The following is a 24,397-nucleotide window of genomic DNA, read 5'->3' as shown; positions in this document are numbered from 1 at the left end:
ACAGAAGAATACTATTATTTTTATGTGTTATTTTGTAATTTTTTCAGTTTTTTTTAATTCATTAAAGTTTCATAAAAACAAAACGGCTTGTATTTCAGTCCTGAAATTTTAAAGATAAAAAATTCAATGTATCTACTTATCAATGAAGGCAATGCATAACAATGCATCTGAACTTTATTTTTGACCCCCTATGTCACGTTTTTAGCCATTTTTTCTGAAAGTGCCCATTAGTCACAGGAAAAATCAGGAGCACCAGTTGTATTTTCTCAGGTTGATATTTATTAAGGTTTTTGCTGAAATTAAGCCAGTTTGGAACATTCAGCAGGCAGTGATGTACATTAAAATCATTCTTTATAGAGATAGGGGCTGTTTTGCCAGAATGCTCAGCTGTGATACACAGTGTAAGATTTTGTGCAGTGTAAATGGTCACGGTGTGCATGTTTCATTTACAGATTGCACTGAATGCCTGTAAACTGTAAGATTTCAGTGAAATATTCATTCCAGAAAGACTCATAAGCTTTTTAGTAAGCTCACATATTGGATTTTTCAGAGCTGTTTGGCTCATTTTACCTAGGGTAGCCATAAATGAATGATGACTGAAAAGTATATGACACATATATGTACAAAGGCTATTCATTCTCATATTTGCCACATACTGGGCTGCTTAAAAAGGGCAAATTTGACAGCTACAGGATTTTTCTTAGTTCACATTTTACTTTTTCGTGTGAGTAGACTCCGCGTTTTGACGTGCTTTTTGTAATATGAATAGTTTTCCTTAAAATTGGAACAGTGATATTGTAATCAGACTTGAAGTGGCTCTTAATTTGGATAGATGTATATTAAGGAAACATGCTGTTTTTTATTTTGGGTGAAAATCTCATCAAACCAAAAAGTTATAGAATTTTGCGTTTTTTTCATCTGAAAAGTACGCAAACTTTTTTTTTGCTCAGATTTGACCGATACCATGTGTAACATTGGAAGCTGTCAAATTTTAGTGCATAGTTCAACAAAGGTGTAACTTTCAGATTTAATTTCCTATACATCTGAGATTATACTGGTAAAATATTTTTTAGTTTGGAGAGAAAAATAGGTCTTGATATAGTGGAAAATGTCAGAAAGTAAATTGTCAATATTTTTGTTATTTTTCAATCTACATGGCTGAAATTTTGACAGTGAATGGCTGGTAGGCATAGAAATCTGGTAAATATTTAGATTAATCATTACATTTGCTGAAATTGCTTCAGTTTGGGTAAAAAGTATACATGCACTTGAAACTTGTGAAAAATCCTACTTTCAGTTTACATATTTCTGGATTTTTTCTAATTTTGCAGGTTTTCATGCATGAAATGCATTTTTATAAGTTCTTTGTTTGAAACCGGTATGCGGAAAACAAAATGGGGTATTACAAATGCCGCGATGTGATATTTTTTGATTTTTTAGAAATTTGAGCTGCGACTGAAGAAATCTGACCTAAAGTCAGATATGTATTTTTTTCTATTCTTGTTTACATAAAATTGCTCTTTTGGTTACTTGAATTTACACAGTACACACAGTGTGAATAGTGAAATATGTGTAATCATAATCTGTGCAAGAAAAATCAGTTCAAGGGCTTGAAAATTGGACAGATTAGGCCTGAAATTGGCATATTTTAATTGATTTTGAAGGAAAACAGGCAGATTTTCACACACTAGACTTGCATATTGGTTTCCTTAATGCTTAATTGAGCATAAATCATCATATCTGAGGTCCTGAATTGTATATTTACTTATTCTGTTGGATTTCTTACACTTTTAGTACCTAAAAACCTGAAATGAGAGCGCTCGGACAATGTGAAGTTTGTCGCGTAGACGGGGATTGACCGCCTTTGTACATATATGTCAACAGCTTCTCAGATTTGACCGAAGACAGTTGTTCGGTGTTGTGAATGGGTAAATAATTCCATTTTAGATGCTTTTAATCAAAATCAGGTACTTTGTTTTGCCATAATGACTACTTTCTAAATCATGTGTGGTAGTGAGATAACATTTATAATCAGTTACCATGAAACTGGACAGGAATTTGTTCATAATTGTTGATGCAGTAAGCTGTATTCCCAGTGTGAATACTCAGTTCTGATTGTAGCTAATTTCACCTGAAAATAGTAAACATTGCTTCAGATCTAGCAGTCAGTAAAGCAAGGAAACTGGACAGACTGCTTTGTGATTGATAGTTTTGTTATTCAGACTGTTTGTTATGACACATTTTACTTACATAAGACTTGAATTTGAGGTTTTATATTACATTATGACAGTTTCAGTATGGGGAAAGGAGACTGTGATATAAATATTCATAGAAAAGTTGCTTTGAGGGGCACTTTTTAGCATTTCACACTTTCTTTGCAGTCAGATTGTTTTGAAATATAGTTTGCACATACATACAATCATGTAAACTGATTAAGTATTCATTCTAAGAAATTATGACTAGCTCGACTCATATTTCAGATGTTGTTCGGCCGAAGGCCTTCCAGTCACACAGAAGATCCTGGTTCGGTCACATGAAGGGTCACATCCATTGATATTAGTCACAGGAAAAATCAGGAGCACCAGTTGTATTTTCTCAGGTTGATATTTATTAAGGTTTTTGCTGAAATTAAGCCAGTTTGGAACATTTAAGCAGGCAGTGATGTACATTAAAATCATTCTTTATAGAGATAGGGGCTGTTTTGCCAGAATGCTCAGCTGTGATACACAGTGTAAGATTTTGTGCAGTGTAAATGGTCATGGTGTGCATGTTTCATTTACAGAGTGCACTGAATGCCTGTAAACTGTAAGATTTGAGTGAAATATTCATTCCAGAAAGACTCATAAGCTTTTTAGTAAGCTCACATATTGGATTTTTCAGAGCTGTTTGGCTCATTTTACCTAGGGTAGCCATAAATGAATGATGACTGAAAAGTATATGACACATATATGTACAAAGGCTATTCATTCTCATATTTGCCACATACTGGGCTGCTTAAAAAGGGCAAATTTGACAGTTACAGGATTTTTCTTAGTTCACATTTTACTTTTTTGTGTGAGTAGACTCCGCGTTTTGACGTGCTTTTTGTAATATGAATAGTTTTCCTTAAAATTGGAACAGTGATATTGTAATCAGACTTGAAGTGGCTCTTAATTTGGATAGATGTATATTAAGGAAACATGCAGTTTTTTATTTTGGGTGAAAATCTCATCAAACAAAAAAGTTATAGAATTTTGCGTTTTTTTCATCTGAAAAGTACGCAAACTTTTTTTTTGCTCAGATTTGACCGATACCATGTGTAACATTGGAAGGTGTCAAATTTTAGTGCATAGTTCAACAAAGGTGTAACTTTCAGATTTAATTTGCTACACATTTGAGATTATACTGGTAAAATATTTTTTAGTTTGGAGAGAAAAATAGGTCTAAATAGGCACAAGACCACAGTTATTTGCCCTTGGTTGACCACAATACGGAAGTGGTTACGCGGAAAATAGTTCCTCTGTTTGATGGTGAATATTGGTGAATTTTTGAGTGAAAGACCTGCAATAAATGGCATGATTTAATAGAGGAGATATGAAATTGTAGGTACATGTACAATTTGACAGAATGAAAATGTCAGAATATGCATAACATGACTTTTTGATAGGGTCTGTTTTGTCTGTTTGCGGCCATCTAGAGAGTATTCTTCATACGCATGTGATTTGGTTCAAAATGGTGGAAAAAAGAGCCGGTCAACCCAATGTTTACTGTGGCTGGAAGTTTTTCTCTTGGATAGTTCTGTTGAGTTCAGGTATTTTTATAGGGGTTGGAATGCATGCAAAATTGCTATAGTGTCCAGTGCCTATATAGAACATATAGTAAAAATAACTGTGGTCTTAGGCCTGAGCTGATTTCACTGTCAAAAGTTCCCGTATTTACTGTACGCTGCTATGTTAAAATATTGCTAGCGTGAGATAAGCGATATGCGCTTCAGTTTTACACTTGATTTGTTGTTCTCGTTGAAAAAGTAGCCTTAGGTACCATGTCTACTTTGTTGTTTGACCTTCTTGTCCTCAAGTGCAATGATAACAGGTGAGCGATATAGGGCCATCATGGCCCTCTTGTTGGTTTTTAGCTCGACTATTTGAAGAATAAGTAGAGCTATTCTACTCACCTTGGCATCGGCATAGGCAACACACCTTGGTTAAAGTTTTCGTACTTGTCCTGATGTTTTGACAAAACCTTTAAACTTTAACATTTGTGTACCTTCCAGTTCATAGAGTACATAGAGCCAAGGATTTTGTCTCTGAAATATGGCCCATTTAACTTACAAATCTTAAGTTTTCATATCAGTTCATATTTTGTGTAAACTATTTGACATTGGCTTCCAAACTTGCAAACGAATACAAACAAATACGCATTCAACAGAAATGCAAGTCCACGTTGTGTCAAAAGTATTTGACATGTGTCTTTGAAACTTTTAACACTTGCTTATCATCATGATTTCCATCTGTAGGCAAGAGTACATAACTCTGTCAACTATTTTGGCTGAATTATGGCACTTTTTGGACTTGGATATTGGTTCATTTTTCATACAAGTCAAGGTTTTGTAAAAACTTGTTGACATGTGGCTTTGAAACTTTTATCACTTGTGTTATTGTCATGATCTCCATCTGTAGGCAAGAGTACATAACTCTGTAACTATTTTGGCTGAATTCTAGCCATTTTTGGACTTGAAAATCAGTTAAAGTTTTCATACAAGCCCATACTTTTGGCTTTGATACTTTGACCACTTGTTTACCATCATGTGTAAGCTCATGATGTAACACATCTTGGATATATAGCTACATCCTTATCTTGGTGATGCACCTCCTTAGATGTAAAAGTTTTGGGCATATATTTCCTGGCTTTGCAGAGTTCCTGTTGAGTTATGCTCTCTTGTTTACTTTCAGTAGAAGTAAAGTCCGGCTACCAATTGTCAACAGAAATGTGGAAATATGGCAACTAAAGGTAAATATCCGTCACAGGGAAAAACTTTTCATTCAGAATTGAATATTTCAAATAGAAAAAAAAAACAAGTTACATAAAATGACTATAGACCGAAATGACATTTTTAGGTTTGTAGTACTTATTTTGGAGTTCAAAAATTTAAATGAGCAAACAGTTTTTAATGCTACCTGATTTAAAGTTTATCCTTGCTTGATTCACACTTTATATTTTGTGAATCTAAACAGTGGCAGACTTGAAATCTGGAGGTCCCAAGTCCTCAGAAAAGCAGAGGGGAAATTGCTTCATTTTCTTTCAAAATTTGTTATTCAATGTAAAAATTGTGTATAATGTAATAACAGCACCAACATTCATAAATTCAGTCAGTTACTTCTGTTGAGAATCAAACATCTCCTGAAAGACACATTGTTGTTATGTCCAAATACATCCACAATTTTGTCGGTAAACTTTTAGTACAATAGGAAATTGACTATTTTGACCTTGTATGTTGAAAAATGTCTTCCGAGATTTTCACTTCAGCATCCTCTTAAGGAACCAGCCTAGAGGTTTGGCATTTAAACTAATGTCATAGAATGCAGTTTGTTTAAGATGCTTTAGCTTTGAATTTACAAAGGAGAAGACTCAAACTTAAATTTGTCAACTTAAATTTAACAAAACCTCATATAGTGGAGGACTTTAAAATCTGCTATTTAGATAAAAGGACCCTTCATTATCTTTAATAACTCGTTAAAGGGGATTTGCCACAATTGTTACTGTGCAGTCTTTAGTGAAGCTGCCTTTCTGTTAGTGTTTAAATACAAAGTTGAACTGCTTCAGACAGTATCAGACACTGAGTTAATTGAATATAAATGTTTTTAGTTAGCAAAACAGATACCTTTTGATAAGTATGAAGACAAAAAGTAAATAAAAAGCGCTACAAAATTGTTACTGAATATTTTTATGCAATATGTATGCATGTAGTTATGACAGTTTATTATGAGCATATAGTCCCCGCATTGTCCATCCCTCTGTCCATCCTGCATTTCTTGTCGGAAGTATTTCTCAGCCCCTCTGACTTGAAATTGACGAAACTTCATGGGAAGCTTCATTATTAAGATGAGATGTGCATATTGTCCTCGTGTCCTGGTCACATTAATTTTCACAGAGTTATTGCCCTTTGATTATTCAGCCTTGGTATACTATAGTACAATTTTTGTTGGAAGTATTTCTCAGCAACCACTGGTTAGAATTTAGCCATACTTCATAGGAAGTTTTTTACTATCAAGAGGAGATGTGCATTATCTTTGTGTTCTGGTCAGATAATTTTTCACCCAGTTATTGCCCTTTACTTATTCAACAATAGTATACTATAGTACACTTCTGGTGTGGGTTTGGAACCTCACTTTGTGTGTAGAACTCTTCATGTGAGGAAGCCATCCAGCTGGCTGGTTCTACCTAGGTGCTTGCCCATGCTTGAAACAATACCTGGAGGGACACCTGAGGTCTTCTCACATGACACTTGACAATTGTATTAGTGTGGCTCTAAACTCAACGAAATGAAATAACTAATATGAATTAATTCATTCATTCATGTAAGCTTCAACTTACAAAGTATTACTTAAACTGATGTATTCTACATCAATATCTTTGTCTGGAGACTGAATTATTACACATTGAAATCAGTTTCATTAATGTGCTGACAAAAGAAGGTCAAAACTTTTTAAAATTGTAGTTTTGGCCATTTTTATGTCAGAAAGGGCTCAAATAGTTACTGCTGTAATCCAAAACGTTCAAAAGGACTTGAAGGTACATTGAACCGTAAACTGCTGGGATACCGGTAATTGTCCAGTATTGCAATGCTGATAGATTTTCAATATGCTGCAGCGCAAGTCCAAGGAAAGCACATTACAAAATTTGAACATATTTTGGTGCTCATATACACCGAAACGGTAGACTCAAGTCAATATTTGGTCAGCTTTGGTCATTGTCAGGGTCTGGATGAGGTACACTATGAAATTTGTGTTGACGAAAACGGTCAAATTTGTTCTGTTTCTTTTTTTAAATTTTAATTTTTCATGTGTAGTGGAATGGGGTCGAATCTATTTGTTCAGTGCGATATAGGGGACTTGATGATGCATTGAACTATATCAAAATAACTGTTTTAATGTGTGTTCAGTAAACAGTGCATCTCGCATTGCTAGCGGATTTTCCTTATGTGGGTAGCATATATTCAAAATGACAACATAACAGCATTATGAGTTGCTGAAGCATTAAACTTCCTATATTCCCAAATCTTTAGTCTTCAGAATGAAAACAACAACGACAACAAAACAAAAAATGAACAAAAAACAAAGTAAAAAACAAGAGCTGTCACTAATGGTGACAAATACCCCCGCAGCGCTTTGACCTGGTGACCTTGACCTTTGACCTGGTGACCCCAGTCAGTAGGGGTCGTGTACTCTCAGCATGTGAAGTTTGAAAGTCCTGGGTGCAGTGGTTCGCGAGTAAAGTGCCTTCATGCAAAAAGTTAACGTTGTGATGATCAGACGGACAGTTGAAAACTAATATGCCTCCCTTCGGGTGCATAGAAACGATTCACCATGTTGGCATATGATATAAATATTTCCCCTTATTTTGAAAGAAATTGTAAATATATACAAAAAGATTTGTTTGACATGTTTCAACAACACCACTTTTCCATCCTCAGGTTAAGTAATATGTAATCCGCAGTCGCGATCAGTCAGAGTCGCCCCAATTAAGAAAGAATAATTTTAACGTCAAAGGTTATTTCTAAGGTCACGGAATTTGATTGGCCAGCTTGTAATTACAACAGTTCGGTCAAATCTGACTTACTAATTCTAAGTGTTCCTTGAGACGGAACAATAATATCGTACTTTTGCATAATTGTATCGTTCAATGATAACAGAGTTTTGCCTCTTGGCAAGGTAATATCGCCCTTAGTATGAAACGGAAATGGGAGACATGGTGCGAAAATGCAATATAAAAATACCCTCGTATCGTATGATTGTGCCTTCGCATACGGATTTCGAGCCATTTCATTGTGTTCTCACTTTAACCAATCATATATCAAGCTGGCAAAACAATGATGGTCCCCACGGAACACCATACATGTAGTTATAATCAGTAATCCGGTGTTGGGGATACTCCGTTCAATAGCCCGTCCGCTTAGCTCAATAGAGAGAGCGCAGATCTACGGATCTCGGTGATGTGAGTTCGAACCCTAGGCGAGACGTATGTTCTCCGCGACGATTTGATAAAAGACATTGTGTCTGAAATCATTCGCCCCCACCTCTGATTCATGTGGGGAAGTTGGCAGTTACTTGCGAAGAACAGGTTTGTACTGGTACAGACTCCAGGAACACTGGTTAGGTTAACTGCCCGCTGTAACACAACTGAAATACTGTTGAAAAATTGTGTTAAATCCAAAAGTTTGTCAAACAAATACTCGGTTTAAACTGTCTTCTTGCAATCTTAAGGGAGCAGTTTTTGAATAGCCCCGCTTTGGTTTCGGCATTTAAGCTCGTTATGTGCTAAAAGAGGGGTACTATTAAAGCTAACAAACCGGATTAAAAAATTTTGTCGGCCCAACTTTCCCCAACAGGGATAGTGCAGATATTTGAATCGCGGGGTCACGAGTTCGATCCTCGTGCGAGGCATATGTTCTTCTTGACGATTGATAAAAACGTTTTGTCTTAAATCATTCTTCCTCCACTTCTGATTCATGTGTGGAAGCTGGCAGTTACTTGCGGAGAACAGATTCATACTTGCCCAGAATACAGGTAGATTGGTTAGGTTAACTGTCCGCTATTTCATAACTGACTGAAATACTGTTGAAAAACGGCCCTAACACAAAGCAAACAAACAAATGTAAACTTTATGTATTGATACATTTGTTTTCAGCTGAACAGGCTGCTGTATCCAATATGTAAGAGTAGTTGCATATCTACAACTTTTTACACAAAATTAATAGACAGATTCATTTTGCTACATTTATTTTCACCAACCGACAAATAGTCTAAAACAATATGTATCACACATTTGACAAGATAAAAGACAATAAAATGAGTTCATTTTTTTATAATAGGGTCCTTTTTATCTACATTTTCCTCACCCACAATTTGTTCTGGATACTTTTTGTGTGAAAAAAGTCGAGTTGTACTGTTTCTATTGAAATTTACACAATTGTTTAAACAATTTCAAAGTAACCGTCAGTTTTAAGTGTACAGCTTAGTACTTTAATAAGAACCAGTATCTCTGATTGATGTTTTGATTTCTACCGTAAGAGCCTAGATTCGATACACCAAATAATACAGAAAATATCAATCACATTCATTATTCAGTGAAGAGAAACGAAATTATAAAGTCAATTTAATGAATACACTAGGCCCATTATTATATTATAAGCTACACGTACTACATTGTATATTTATTTTAAATCAAGCATTTTCATTGTATTTGAGTCACGACCATATTCGCAAATTAGCAATTTGTTCTGTTCCTCAAGGACAAAAATGGTAGTTGGTTGATCCATATGCTTAACAGTGAGAGGCAGTATTTTTCTTGTGTCTGGTGCTATCATAGTCAACCTGTCATCTAAGCCTTGACAACAAACAACAACAGTCCCATTACTGGTCACAGCTAGACCTCTCGGTCTGCTACCATACCTACAATTTATTGTAGCCTTCAATTGTCCACTCATTGTCAGTTCATACACTTTGTGACTTCCATTATCAGACACTAAAACATTCTTCTTATCAGTATTCCAAGCTATAAAGAACGGATAAACAAACAGACTTGCATTACCGACTTCATTTAGAATTTGCCCATGTAAATTCATTATCTGAACGGCAGCAGGGTGACAGAAGGAAACTGCAATTACATCATTTTGATGATCAAGTCCATAGCATCCCTTTCTTACTTTCAGACAATGGCTTTTAGACATTCCATTCTTTGTGTTTAAAAGCAGAATATGTCCTTCATCTGGTAAGGTTGCTGCAGCAGTTTCTGCATTAATCACAGTAACATCCCATGGTTCCATAGCTGGTTGACAGGAATACCTTGAAGTGATCTTGTTTTCTTTGACATTTAATATCTTTAGGGTTTTATTCTGAAAGTCCGCCAGTAACATTTCATCCGAGGAAATCTGTGCTATGCCAGTTATCCAACATTTTTGCTCATTTGCTGCTTGAACATTCAGCTTCTTCGCCGGGACCGCCTTCATATCTACTATGTTTTTCTTTCTTTCTGTAAGCCCAATACCTTTGATAGATAACTCACCAAGAAGTTTGTTGTTATTCTTGAGAGACATGAAGTCTTTGGACGGGTCGAACGTGTATATGTGTATATCAGACCTAGATACAGTACTTTTCGTAGATTTCTGCCATATATTCAGCCTTTTTAGTGCCAATTTAGCAGTCACAAACATCTGATTTATCTTGTCTACATGTATTTCCAAGGTACTCTGAAATTCTCTCATTTCCTTCTGCATGGATTCACATTCATCTCGGAGCTTGTTTTGAAGTGAGACATCGTTACTTAAAAGTTTTTCAGCTTCATTCAGAAGGTCATCTTCTGCTTTATCCAGATAACTGTTAATATCTTTTCTGAACTTCCTGATTTCTTCAACAACTTTCATGTTTATATCAGCAGCAGCCTTCAGATTGCAATCTATATCACGTTTACGAGAAGTGATCTCTTCCTCAAGACGCTCAATCTGCCTCTTGATTTGCTGAAGTTCTTCACAGCTGCCGTAATTAGCAGATACGTCGTTAATAAGATCAACCTCACATGCCTTATGTCCGAGAACCATGCAATCACCACACCCGACCTCATTGTGATCTTGACAATAGAACTTCACTATCTCCGTCTTATGCACTGCGCAGAGCTCCGAGCACGGATCAGTCTGAACGTGTTCTCTCGGCATTTCATCTTTTGATTTGATGTCATGATTCTTTGTCGCTGACAGTTTACGATGAATTTTTAGGCAGACTGAACAGAGGTACTCGTAACAAGTCGCACAATATCCTTCGGCTTGTACACTGTCACCGTCGCTATGACATGGCTGACACAGTACTTTCGTTTCTAAGTTTGAATCTTTACGTCCTGATACTTCCATTCTTATGCACTATTTACCTCTGTTTAGCCATAACATTCACCCCTCTGAAACTGTCAATATGGCTGACACAGTAATTTCGTTTTAAGCTGTATCAACCTTAGCATAAAATAAATCACATGACATTTTACACCAGGAAGTAATACATGTATCAGTACTTAAAAGGTTAAATAAGGGGGGAATATCAGGATTAAAAAGAAATCAAAACGACAGACAAATTACATCCCTTTATTTATAGATGCAAAAACTAATAAATTTACAAATAACATCAGTGTGTTAGTTTTGTTAAATATGTCACTATATATTTTTTTAATGTTAATTCCTTCGACAGTTTTAGATGCTTTTCTGTAGATGATATGGTTTAAATTCGTTTCTTTATCAACACCTTGCCCGATTGGGAAATTTTGCGTCAAAAATTGCCAGATCGGGCAAGAAAATGGTCCATTTCTATATATCTTAGAAAAAAATAACCTGTGCATAAGGATAATTATTTGACCTAGACATGATCTGAATGCACGTTTTATATCACAAAGGGTATATCTAAGATCATACCGTTCAAAATGTTTTTTTAATTATCTAGATTCTGGGACATTTATGTCTCCCACCACACAGTGATGTGGGAGACATATTGATTTACTCCTGTCTGTCTGTCTGATAGATACATACATACTAGGGGGTTAGAACGAACCAGTCAGTTTCTTCTCCCTTCACTGTCAATTATCATTCAGGTATGTAGATATATACATACCGGGGTGTTGGGGTGGGGTGGGGTGGTGGGGGAGAGAGAGAACCAACCAATCAGTTTTCCCCCTTCACCGTCTATTATCATTCAGGTATGTTGATATATACATACTTTGGGGAAAGAACCTACCAGTCAGTTTCTCTCTCTCTCCCCTTCATTGTGTATTATTCAGACAGGTAGAATATATAAATACATGTACTAGGGGGAAAGAACCAGCTAGTCAGTTTTTTTCTCCCTCCACTGTCTATTATCATACAGGTATGTAGATATACATACTAGTGGGGGGGGGGGGGGGGGGGGGGAAGAACCACCCAGTCAGTATCTTCCCCCTTCACTGTGTATTATTCACACACGCTGAAACGTACATATAAGGGGGAAAGATTTAGAACCAATTAGACAGTTTCTTCTTCATTCACCGTGTATTATCCAGACACGCAAATACATACATACTAGTGGGAAGGATTTAAAACCCACTAGTCAGTTTCTCCCTTTTTCACCGCCTATTATCATGCAGGTTTGTAGATACATACATACTAGGAGTGAAAGAACCAACTAGACAGTTTCTTCCCGCTTCACTGTATATTGTTCAGACATGCAGGTACATACATACTAGAGGGGACAGATACATACATACTAGAGGGGAAAGAACCAACTAGTCAGTTTCTTCCCTCTCCACTGTATATTATTCAGGCATGCAGATATATACATACTATAGGGGAAAGAACCAACTAGTCGTTTTTTTTACCCTTCATTGTCTATTTTTCAGACATGCAGATACATACATATCTACAGGGGAAAGAACCAGCTAGTCAGTTTCTTCTCTCTTGGTTTTGTACAATAACTAAGATTGAAACAACTAACCAGGTGGGGGTAACTGTTTTTTTTTGTCCCGTCCCAAGGTGTACAAAAACTATGGCGGTAAAAACACTAGCCAAGGGGGACTGAGAAAAAGCTAACTGTTGTTTTTTCTCCCTTTTTATATGAAAAGTGGGGTTGGAGAGGGGCGGGGGGGGGGGGGGGGGGGTGAAGGGGGAGTAACTAACGGGGGGAAACCAACCTGTTGATTTTTTTCTGCGGGGAAAGAACCAACCGCTTGGTTTTTTTCCCGGGGTAGAAATCAACTGCCAAAGTACGTTTTTTTCCATGTAGTTGTTCGATTCTAACATATATTTATTTATTTATTTCAGTCTGATCCATATACACTATAAACAAATAAACATGCATACAGCCATTCTGTAAGAATTATTTGAGACTTATCTATATACAGCATATAAAACAACATCATACTATGTTTGTACAAATGATAAAAATACAGTAGCATCCCAGAAAACACTCCCAGTGTACAAGATATATCAAGTTTTATGTTGATACATGAATGATATTATTGATGTATGCCTTTTATTTAGACTAAATTTATTCATAAATTAATCATTAAATTGAATATCTATAGCAACAGATTTGAGTGAATGTTTCACTGCTCATTTTGAAATATGTACAGCATTTCAATTAAAAATTATTACCAGTTCTAAAAATGATAACTACTGACAGAATAATATTCTTACTATTTAGATCCATTTGCCACTGAGCAATATGTCTATTCATCAGTGTGGTACATACATCATTCAACATCCTTTTTTTTTTGAAAGTTAGAACAGTGAAACATATCTAAATTCATAGAACATGGTTTGTCTTTTACAATAAATGGCCAGTGTTTTTCGGCGGATGCCGTATTAAAAACGAATTCGTGACCATGCCACGTGATTTCAGTTTGCAAATCAGACTACTCGATAATGAACGATTTGTGCAACACTCTGCCTGATTGGATGAGAGTGTCTATTTGTTTCACTCTGCTGATTGTGCTACGCTGGGTGAAATGTAGACAAAGCATTTATGCTAAATGACGCTGTTCACAGTTTTAAAGCTAAGTTTCGCTCAGTATATTTAGCAAGAATATTGATATATCTAAAAAATGATAACTAAGTTTAATAAATATGATAAAAACCTGTTCAAATACCAACATATATCAATTTACAGAAAGAGCTGAATACGGTCTGCGTATCACATGAATAAGGGTGTGATTAGAGTCTTCAATGTAGAGAAGTGCCTTCCAGACCGTTGCTGTAATTATTTGTCGTAGAATGAACGAAACAAAATTGCACATCTAGAAAACCTTTGTGAACATTTCAAAGAGAACCATTTAAATTGTTGTTAAGTGTGGTGTTTGGTTTTGCTATTTGCAAAATGTTAGATAGATGATAGAATAACACTAATGATATGAAAACCTCATAAACTTCTTGTCTTAATACAATTCGCCGACCATCTTTTTTAAAGATATTTCTTGTTTACATTTAGACATGTCTTTTATATGAAAAGTGAATGTTATAAGGAATGGAATAGGCACTATCTCTTGGCGCTTGTTTGTTGCCAGATGGTAGGTTGATGTGGCGTCAATGTGACCATGTTTTAAGGTAGACATTGTAACGTTAATTATCAAACGATCAAGGCCTTCGAGTGGTTTGTCAACCGATATATCATGGTTCAGATTTATATACAAGTATCTGAACTAGTAACCCTGGTAAATAAGACGACAAATAACAAGAAGACCTAGGTGGTTTTCAGTCTTGCATGTTCATTGAAATATTTTGATAAAATACTTATGCTTGGCTTCATTTTTCTGAGTAGTAATGAACCGGATGTCAAATGGCAATTTGATGTCATAATTGAGTCATGATGCTCTTTTACCTGTTCGTTGGTCAACCATTGTTTATCACATAATATACAGAGCTTGTCATTCTCCTTTACAATGTACATGTATTTAAATTATGCAAAGAGTTTTAATGAAAATGTTTTTGTGAGTTTGTATTCAATATGTATCATAATGTATACATGTACAATGAACATTTTTGCAGGCCTTCTAAGGGTGTTCCAGTTAAGAGTGTTCTGTTATGTATAATTTTGATTCTGAAATGTCTTTTATTTAAAAAGGTAGTTAAAATATGATATCTTTCGCGTGCCTGTATAGCATCAAATAATATCTGATTTCATGTCTCGAGTACTGTGTTTAAATAGCGTTTTTTTAATCCTCCGCCGTGGCGGAGGGATTATAGGAATGGTCTGCGTCCGTCCTTCCGTCCGTGCGTACTTCCGTCCGTCTTTCCGTCCGTCCTCCCGTCTTTCCGTCCTTCCGTCCGTAACAAAATCGTGTCCGGTCCATATCTCCTAAACCCCTTAAAGGATTTTCATGAAACTTAGGTCAAATGATCACCTCATCAAGACAATGTGCAGAACCCATGAGTCAGCCTTGTCGGTTCAAGGTCAAGGTCACAACTAAAGGTCAAAGGTTTGAGCCTGCCATTTTGTGTCCGCTCTATATCTCCTAAACCCCTTGAAGGAATTTTATAAAACTTGGGTCAAATGATCACCTCATCAAGACGATGTGCAAAACCCATGAGTCAGCCATGCCGGCTCAAGGTCAAGGTCACAACTCAAGGTCAAACGTTTGAGCCTTCCATTTTGTGTCCGCTCTATATCTCTTAAACCCCTTGAAGGAATTTTATAAAACTTGGGTCAAATGATTACCTCATCCAGACGATGTGCAGAACCCATGAGTCAGTCATGCCGGCTCAAGGTCAAGGTCACAACTTAGGGTCAATGGTTTGAGCCTTCCATTTTGTGTCCGCTGTATATCTCCTAAACCCCTTAAAGGAATTTTATAAAACTTGGGTCAAATGATTACCTCATCAGAACGATGTGCAGAAATTATGAGTCAACCATGCTAGCTCAAGGTCAAGGTCACAGCTAAGGGTCGAAGGTTTGAGCCTTCCATTTGGTGTCCACTCTGTATCTCCTTAACCCCTTGAAGGATTTTCATCAAACTTGGGTCAAATGATCACCTCATCAAGAACTCATGAGTCAGCCATGTCAACTCAAGGTCAAGGTCACAACTGAAAGTCAAAGGTTTCAGCTCTGTATCTCCTAAACCCCTTGAAGGATTTTCATGAAACTTTGGTCAAATGATCACCTCATCAAGACGTTGTGCAGAATTCATGAGTCAGCCATGTCAGTTCAAGGTCAAGGTCACAGCTAAAATCAAAGGTTTTACCCTTTCACTATCCATAGCAGTGGCGGGGGATTTAGCTGTCTTTCAGACTGCCTTGTTTCATATTAGAACTAATAGTAAACTTTCATTATAATTCTTTTTGAAAATAATGATTGTTATGATATTCTTCCACACACATGTTTATAATCCTATACATTATAGTCTAAATAGCATGTCAAAATGTCATGAGGAGGGGCAAAACAATCTAATTCGAAAGCAATTACTGCACTTCACAACACACTGAATTATGGCTTAATTAATGAGGAAGTTTTTTTAATTCAGATTGGATGACTAATTTTAGAACACTTCTCACAAATGAAACGTAAAAAAACTATGTTTGGAGTGGACGCATTGGTCAAGAGGGCTAAGACGCTTTCCTACGGAGGGGAAGGCTCCTGGTTCGAATCCTGGCTACTCCCATTACGGTGTGTCCTTGGGCAAGGCACTTTATCACGATTGCCTCAATCGACCCAGCTGTAAATAGGTACCATCAAATTGCTGGGGGTAAGGTATAATTGGTTTTAACTGTTCTTAGTGTAGGGTCGCTAAAAAGCTCTTCAAAGCTTATATTAATTGTTTAACAAAGTGACGGTAAATAAAATTTACCTTTACCTTTATGTTGTTGTACTGAAATAATTCTATCATAAAAGTGAAAGTTTTAAAAAGTTGCATATGTCATAGCTCCACTCCCTGGCTGCATGGTTATTTGTTATAAATACTGCAAACATTTTACCTTCTAAAATAGCACATTTTTATTTTAAGGCTGAACCATGCATATTCGAAACCAGAGGCAACTAAATATATTAATATAGCTGAAACAATCCCTCGGTTAATGAAGAAAACTTAATATATGAGAAATATGACACAATAAAGGTAGAGACGGTAACCAGTCTATGCATGCCATAAAGGAAGTTATGAAGGCGCGATAATGCGAACACACTGGGTGTGATATGATATTGTACTTCTGTCGTTTAGTTATATCGGGGTTTTGCATCTTCGCAGCGTAATATCACCCTTAGTTTGAAACAAATGGGACAAGAACATGGTGTGAAAGTGCAATATAAATTTTACGTACGCCTTCGCATCCTGATTTCAAGCCATCAGTTCATCGTGTTCTTGCGTTAATCAATCGTATGTCAAGCTGGCCAAAAAATGATGGTCCACATCGAACACCATACATGTAGTTATAATCAGTAATCCGGTGTTCATGTGGAGATGATGAGGATACTAGGTAATTTAAACTGTCTTCTCGCAATCTTAAGGGAGTAGTTTTTGAATAGCTTCGCTTTTGATATCGGCATATAAGCTCATTAAATGCTTAAACAGGGGTACTATAAAAGCTTCTAATTCATGTGTGGAAGTTGGTAGTTACTTGGGAGGACAGATCCATACTTGCTCAGAGTACAGGAAGACTGGTTAGGTTAACTGCCCGCCGTTTTATAACTGAAATACTGTTAAACAAGAGGGCCATGAAGGCCCTGTATCGCTCACCTGACCTATTGACCTAAAGATCATCAAGATTAACATTCTGACCAAGTTTCATTAAGATATGGTCATAAATGTGGCCTCTAAAGTGTTAAATAGCTTTTCCTTTGATTTGACCCGGTGACCTAGTTTTTGACCCCAGATGTCCCAGATTCGAACTTGACCTAATTATCATCAAGATTAACATTCTGACTAAGTTTCATGAAGATACAGTCATAAATGTGGCCTCTAGACTGTTAACAAGCTTTTCCTTTGATATGACCTAGTGACCTAGTTTTTGACCCCACCTGACCCAGATTTGAACTTGACTTATAGATAATCAAGGTTAACATACAGACCAAGTTTCATTAAGATATGGTCATAAATGCGGCCTTTAAGTGTTAAATAGCTTTTCCTTTGATTTGACCCGGTGACCTAGTTTTTGACCCTACATGACCCAGATCCGAACTTGACCTAAAGATCATCAAGATTTACATTCTGACTAAGTTTCATGAAGATACAGTCATAAATGTGACCTCTAGACTGTTAACAAGCTTTTCCTTTGATTTGACCTAGTGACATAGTTTTTGACCCCACCTGGCCCAGATTTGAACTTGACTTATAGATAATCAAGAATAACATACAGACCAAGTTTCATTAAGATATGGTCATAAATGTGGCCTCTAAAGTGTTAAATAGCTTTTCCTTTGATTTGACCCGGTGACCTAGTTTTTGACCCTACATGACCCAGATCCGAACTTGGCCTAAAGATCATCAAGATTTACATTCTGACTAAGTTTCATGAAGATACAGTCATAAATGTGACCTCTAGACTGTTAACAAGCTTTTCCTTTGATTTGACCTAGTGACATAGTTTTTGACCTCACCTGGCCCAGATTTGAACTTGACTTATAGATAATCAAGAATAACATACAGACCAAGTTTCATTAAGATATGGTCATAAATGTGGCCTCTAAAGTGTTAAATACTTTTCCTTTGATTTGACCCGGTGACCTAGTTTTTGACCCTACATGACCCAGATCCAAACTTGACCTAAAGATCATCAAGATTTACATACAGACCAAGTTTCATTAAGATATGGTCATAAATATGGCCTCTACAGTGTAAACTAGCTTTTCCTTTGATTTGACCTGGTGACCTAGTTTTTAATCCAACATAACCCAGATCCAACATGGAACTTGAAGTCATTAAGATTAACATTCTGACCAAGTTTCATGAAGATACAGTAATAAATGTGGCCTCTAGAATGTTAACAAGCTTTTCCTTTGACTTGACCTACTGACCTAGTTTTTGACCCCACATAACCCAGATTTGAACTTGACTTATAGATAATCAAGATTAACATACAGACCAAGTTTCATTAAGATATTGCTATAAATGTGGCCTCTACAGTGTAAACTAGCTTTTCCTTTGATTTGACCTGGTGACCTAGTTTTTGATTCAACATGACCCAGATTCAAACTCGAACTTGAGATCATTAAGATTAACATTCTGACCAAGTTTCATAAAGATACAGTAATAAATGTGGCCTCTAGAGTGTTAACAAGCTTTTCCTTTCATTTGACCTAGTGACCTAGTTTTTAACCCCAGATGACCCAATATCGAAATCTTCCAGGATTTTATTGATGGTAACATTCTGACCGAGTTTCATTACGATTAGGCCAAAATTGTGACCTCTAGAGTGTTAACAAGCTTTTCCTTTGATTTGACCTGGTGACCTAGTTTTTGATCCCAGATGACCCAATATCAAACTCGTCCAAGATTTTATTGAGGGTAACATTGACCAAGTTTCATTAAGTTTGGGCCAAAATTGTGACCTCTAGAATGTTAACAGTCAAATTGTTGACGATGGACGACGGACGACGGACGGACGGACGACGGACACAGGGCGATCACAAAAGCTCACCTTTGAGCACTTCGTGCTCAGGTGAGCTAAAAACGACGCTAACACATCGCAAACAAACAAATATAAACTTAATGTATTGATACATTTGTTTTCAGCTAAACAGGCTGCTGTATCCAATATGCAAGTATATGTACAAATTTTACACAATATCAATAGACAGATTCATTTTACTACATTTATTCTCATCAGCCTTCAAACAATACATCAAACTTTTGAGAAGATAAAACACTAGAATGATTTCATTTTCTTTTATCTCCATTTAATAATTTTCCCACCCACAATTTGTTCTGGAAACTTTTTTTTGTGAAACAAAGTTGAGATGTACTGTTTTATCTATAAATCATTAAATGTTATAACTGTTTAAGCAATTTCAAAGTAACCTTCAGTTTTAAGTGTACAGCTTAGTGCTTAAATAAGAATGAGTATCTGCTGATTTGTGTTTTAGTTTCGACCATATGAACCTGGATTCGATTCACCAAATAATATTGAAGATATCACAATGTTTAATGTAATCACTTTCATTATGAAGAGAAACAAAAACAAAATTATAAAGTCAAGTCAATGATTACACTAGACTCATTCAGTTATAAGCTAGTATATGTATCTTAAATCAAACATTTTCATTGTATTAGAGTCACGACCTTTTTCGCAAATGAGCAATTTGTTCTGTTCCTCGATAACAAAAATGGAAGTTGGCTGATCCACATTTTCAACAGTGAGAGGCAGTATTTCTCTTGTGTCTGGTGCTATCATAGTCAACCTGTCATTTAAGCCTTCGCAACAAACAACAACAGTCCCATTAGTGGTCACAGCTAGACCTCTCGGATTGCTATTATTCCCACAATGTATTGTAGCCTTTAATTGTCCATTCGCTGTCAGTTCATACACTTTGTCACTTCCATAATCAGACACTAAAACACTCTTCTTATCAGTATTTAAAGCTATATACAACGGAACAACAAACATGCTTGCATTATCGACTTCCTTTAGAATTTGTCCTTGTAAATTCAATATCTGAACGGCAGGTGGGTAACAGAAGGAAACTGCAATAACATCATTTTGATAATCTAGTCCTCTGCATTGGTTCCTTACATTCAGATAATGGCTTTTAGACAGTCCATTCTTTGTGTTTAAAAACAAAATATGTCCTTCTCCTGGCAAGGTTGCTGCCGCAGTTTCTGCATTAATCACAGTTACATCCCATGGTTGACAGGAATACCTAGAAGTGATTTTGTTTTCTCTGATATTTAAAATTTTTAGAGATTTATTGTGACGGTCCGCAAGTAACACTTCACCCAAAGAGATCCATGCAAGTCCAGTTATCCAACATTTTTGCTCATTTTTAGCGTGAACATTCAGCTTCTTCACCAAGACCGCTTTCATATCTAATATGTTTTTCTTGCTTTCTGTAAGTCCAGTGCCTTTGATGGATAACTCACCAAGAAATGTGTTGTTAATCTTGAGAGACATGAAGTCTTTGGACGGTTCGAACATGTATCTGTGTATCTCGGACCTAGATACAATGCTTTTAGTAGATTTCTGCCATATATTCAGCCTTTTTAGTGCCAATTTAGCAGTCACAAACATCTGATTTATCTTGTCTACATGTATTTCCAAGGTACTCTGAAATTCTCTCATTTCCTTCTGCATGGATTCACATTCATCTCGGAGCTTGTTTTGAAGTGAGACATCGTTACTTAAAAGTTTTTCAGCTTCATTCAGAAGGTCATCTTCTGCTTTATCCAGATAACTGTTAATATCTTTTCTGAACTTCCTGATTTCTTCAACAACTTTCATGTTTATTTCAGCAGCAGCTTTCAGATTGCAGTCTATATCACGTTCACGAGAAGTGATCTCCTTCTCAAGACGCTCAATCTGCCGCTTGATTTGCTGAAGTTCTTCACAGCTGCCGTAATTAGCAGATACGTCGTTAACAAGATCAACTTTACAGGCTTTATGTCCGAGGACCATACAATCACCACACCCGACCTCATTGTGATCTTGGCAATAGAACTTCACTATCTCCGTCTTATGCACTGCGCAGAGCTCCGAGCACGGATCAGTCTGAACACGTACTCTCGGCATTTCATCTTTCGATTTGATGTCATGATTCTTTGTTGCTGACTGATTACGATGAACTTTTAGGCAGACTGAACAGAGGTACTCGTAACAAGTCGCACAGTAACCTTCGGCTTGACATGGCTGACACAGTAGATCTACTTTCGTTTCTAAGTTTGAATTTCTACGTCCTGATACTTCCATTGGTCTTTAATATGCACTATTCACCTCTGTTTAACATTCACCCCTCTGCATTAACGACTGCAAGGGATTTCCAGTGAGCACTGATTAGCCGAGACTTTACCTGTGTCTACGTCACGCTACGTATATTTACTACTGCAGACGTAAAAAAGAAAGATCAATAACATGTAAGATAAAGGAAGTAACACAGTCTAAGTGCACATAGTGTGACTGTCTCTTGTCTGCAAGACAACTGAAGTAACACGCTGATTCCTGTCATCGTCAGTATGACATGGCTGGCACAGTAGTTTTCGTTTTAAGCCGTAAATTCACCCCAGATATTTACTTCAGGGTCATTTGAGATAAATCACCTGACATTTTACATCAGGAAGTAATACATGTACCAGTAAAAGGTTAAATAAGGGGGGAATATCAGGATTGAAAAGAAAACATAAGGACAGACAAATTACATTCCTTTATTTTATTGATGCAAAAACCCTTACTAAAAATAATAAATTTACAAATAACATCAATGTGTTATTTTTGATAAGTTTTACATGTCACTATATCTTTAATGTTAATTTCTTCGACAGTTTTTAGATGCTTTTCTGTAGATGATATGGTTTAAATTCGTTTCTTTATCAACATCTTGCCCGACACAGTATTCATTATATTTTTCAAATTTTGTTTAGATCTCCCCTGCCGTATTTGAGTTTATAATCCAGTCTAAGTTGAATATACCAATTTTGGAAAAAAAAATTGTGTGTGTGTTCGCGGTGGTACGGGGTGCAAAGCAAAATTTTCTGCATTGAGTTACAAATAAATAAGCTTAAACATTTCATATTGCAGGATATATGAAAAACATCGGTATCGATTTCTATCACGATTGCAGCGAAAGGGACAGTGGTATTCTGTCGGCACCTCGTTGTATCGTGTAAAAAGGTAAAGTTTTTGCTGAATAGTGTTGTTTTATTTTTGTTGTTGTTGTTTTTTCCGATATTTTCAGCACTTTATGTGTGTTTTATGCAAAAATAGCAATAAAACACGTTTGTTTCGTGTAACAATATCTGCAGAATCCACCGGGCTATGTTGATCCACTCGCCCTACGGGCTCGTGTGCCAACCTATCCCTCGGGACTCTGCAGATGTTGCATTAACCCTACATTGAAAAGAGGCGGTTTTGGACTGGTAAGGGAGACGGCAAGCAAATGTGTTTTAAAAAAGTGCCAAGTTTCTAATTACAAATGTATTTCTTGATAGCTGTACCAAAACAGCATCTGACGAATTTGGTAGGCCTGTATAATAATTAAAAGAATTTATTCCAGGTAAAATCATCCTCGAGACGGGTGACTATTTTAAGATCGAACCCAGGGTTTCAAAAACGGATGGCGTGGATAACCTGCATCGGTATGGCACTTAAATACGCACCTACACCAGTCTACTATTTTGCCATCCGCATGTGTATGACCACATCTCAGAAAATAGTAAAGGAGTTGACTTGCGTGTGATCAACCTTGATACCGATCCAGTAAATTTAGTTGCCAGCCGAACCGTTACCTGTACTAAACAAATGGTAATTCTGTTACCTTTACTAAACAAATGGTAATTCCTGTACTAAACAAATGGTAATTCTGTTACCTTTACTAAACAAATGGAAATTCCGCTCCGTATACGATTTTGGCATTATCCGGCTGTTATTATACGGATCTATTACCTCAAAATGGATGCAAATCTACGGACTACATTAATGTATGCGCAGTTACAAAGACTCCTTCTACAGAGCTGTTATTACTTTCTAGTTAGAATTTCAGAAGCGGAGAGGTGATGGATTTTTTGGACCTGAAATGCAATCAGTGTCCTTTCGACAACACATATTACTCTGGTTCCAAAGGACGGCCTGCAAATTTACAGCTATATCCTCCGAAAAGTATATTAAAATTATGTCCCTGTACAAATTTGGGGGCAAAGTTCAGCTAAATGGGGAATGTATTATCATGCCATGGCTACTTTACTCCCACTCCGTCGAAACTTGTTTAGGGTATTCAGAATCTTTTGGGTTTGAGTGTACATTTATCTAACCACATGACAAAAAACATATCATATGAAATAGTATGTACCTACCTCTTTATGTTTAACTTCTGAATATGAGTTTTAGCACCCAATTTACGATGAACGGAATTCTTTGTTAGTAAAGGGTTTAACGAAGAACTGGCACACGATGTCCCTGCTGGTACTAGGTCTAGTTTCCAGACAGATTTATCAAGCACGACGTAAAAAAAAAGTAACCAGCATAACAGATAGCTGAATAAAACGTAACATAGCATAACTAATGACTTAGGTTTTGACTTCCTATTTCGCGTATCTCGAGTCGCGATCTGATTCCTGAGAATCGCTGGTCTGTTTAGCAGTCGCGTGTTACGTAACACGAGCTGGTTTTCGGAACAAGTTTTTTTTGTATCTTGTGTAGCGTCTGAATTACCTGGATTCTATGATCTAGCGGGAGGTGAGTTGTAGCGCTGACTGTCAAGTTATGTCGATCATGTGAAGATTAGTTTGTGGGCAAAGTTGTCGCTGACTGTTTGAGGTATTATTGGTATATTCGAAGAAACAGGTCGCAGAAAAGCAGCATCCTCGGCTAGGTCGTCTGCGCATTACTATAGTAGGAAACTGTGTAGCAGTTTATTTGAAGAGAAATTTCTGTAGCAATTTGGTAACTGGCAAATTTAGCTTTTTCCTTCACCAGATTTTGAGATCGGGAGAGCACAGATTTCATGGCTTGTAAGTTAAAAACTAGATTTTAGACCGTGATGTATTGCCGGTGACACATGTA

The 24,397-nt window shown here is 36.6% G+C and overlaps 1 long non-coding RNA gene across 1 annotated transcript; it reads left to right on the top strand.

Moving 5' to 3' along the window:
- The first annotated feature begins 276 nt into the window (after positions 1-276).
- Positions 277-23,151, top strand: LOC128559959 (uncharacterized). The gene is made up of 5 exons (XR_008372822.1): positions 277-1,928; positions 2,481-2,599; positions 4,932-4,989; positions 22,418-22,510; positions 22,893-23,151. It is a non-coding gene; the product is annotated as an uncharacterized LOC128559959 (long non-coding RNA).
- The last annotated feature ends 1,246 nt before the right edge of the window (positions 23,152-24,397 follow it).

This window comes from Mercenaria mercenaria, chromosome 10 (assembly GCF_021730395.1).
Source record: "Mercenaria mercenaria strain notata chromosome 10, MADL_Memer_1, whole genome shotgun sequence".
NCBI classification, from domain to species: Eukaryota; Metazoa; Mollusca; class Bivalvia; order Venerida; family Veneridae; genus Mercenaria; species Mercenaria mercenaria.
The sequence above is the reverse complement of the archived record's forward strand: the minus strand, read 5'-3'. Positions and strand labels throughout refer to the sequence as shown.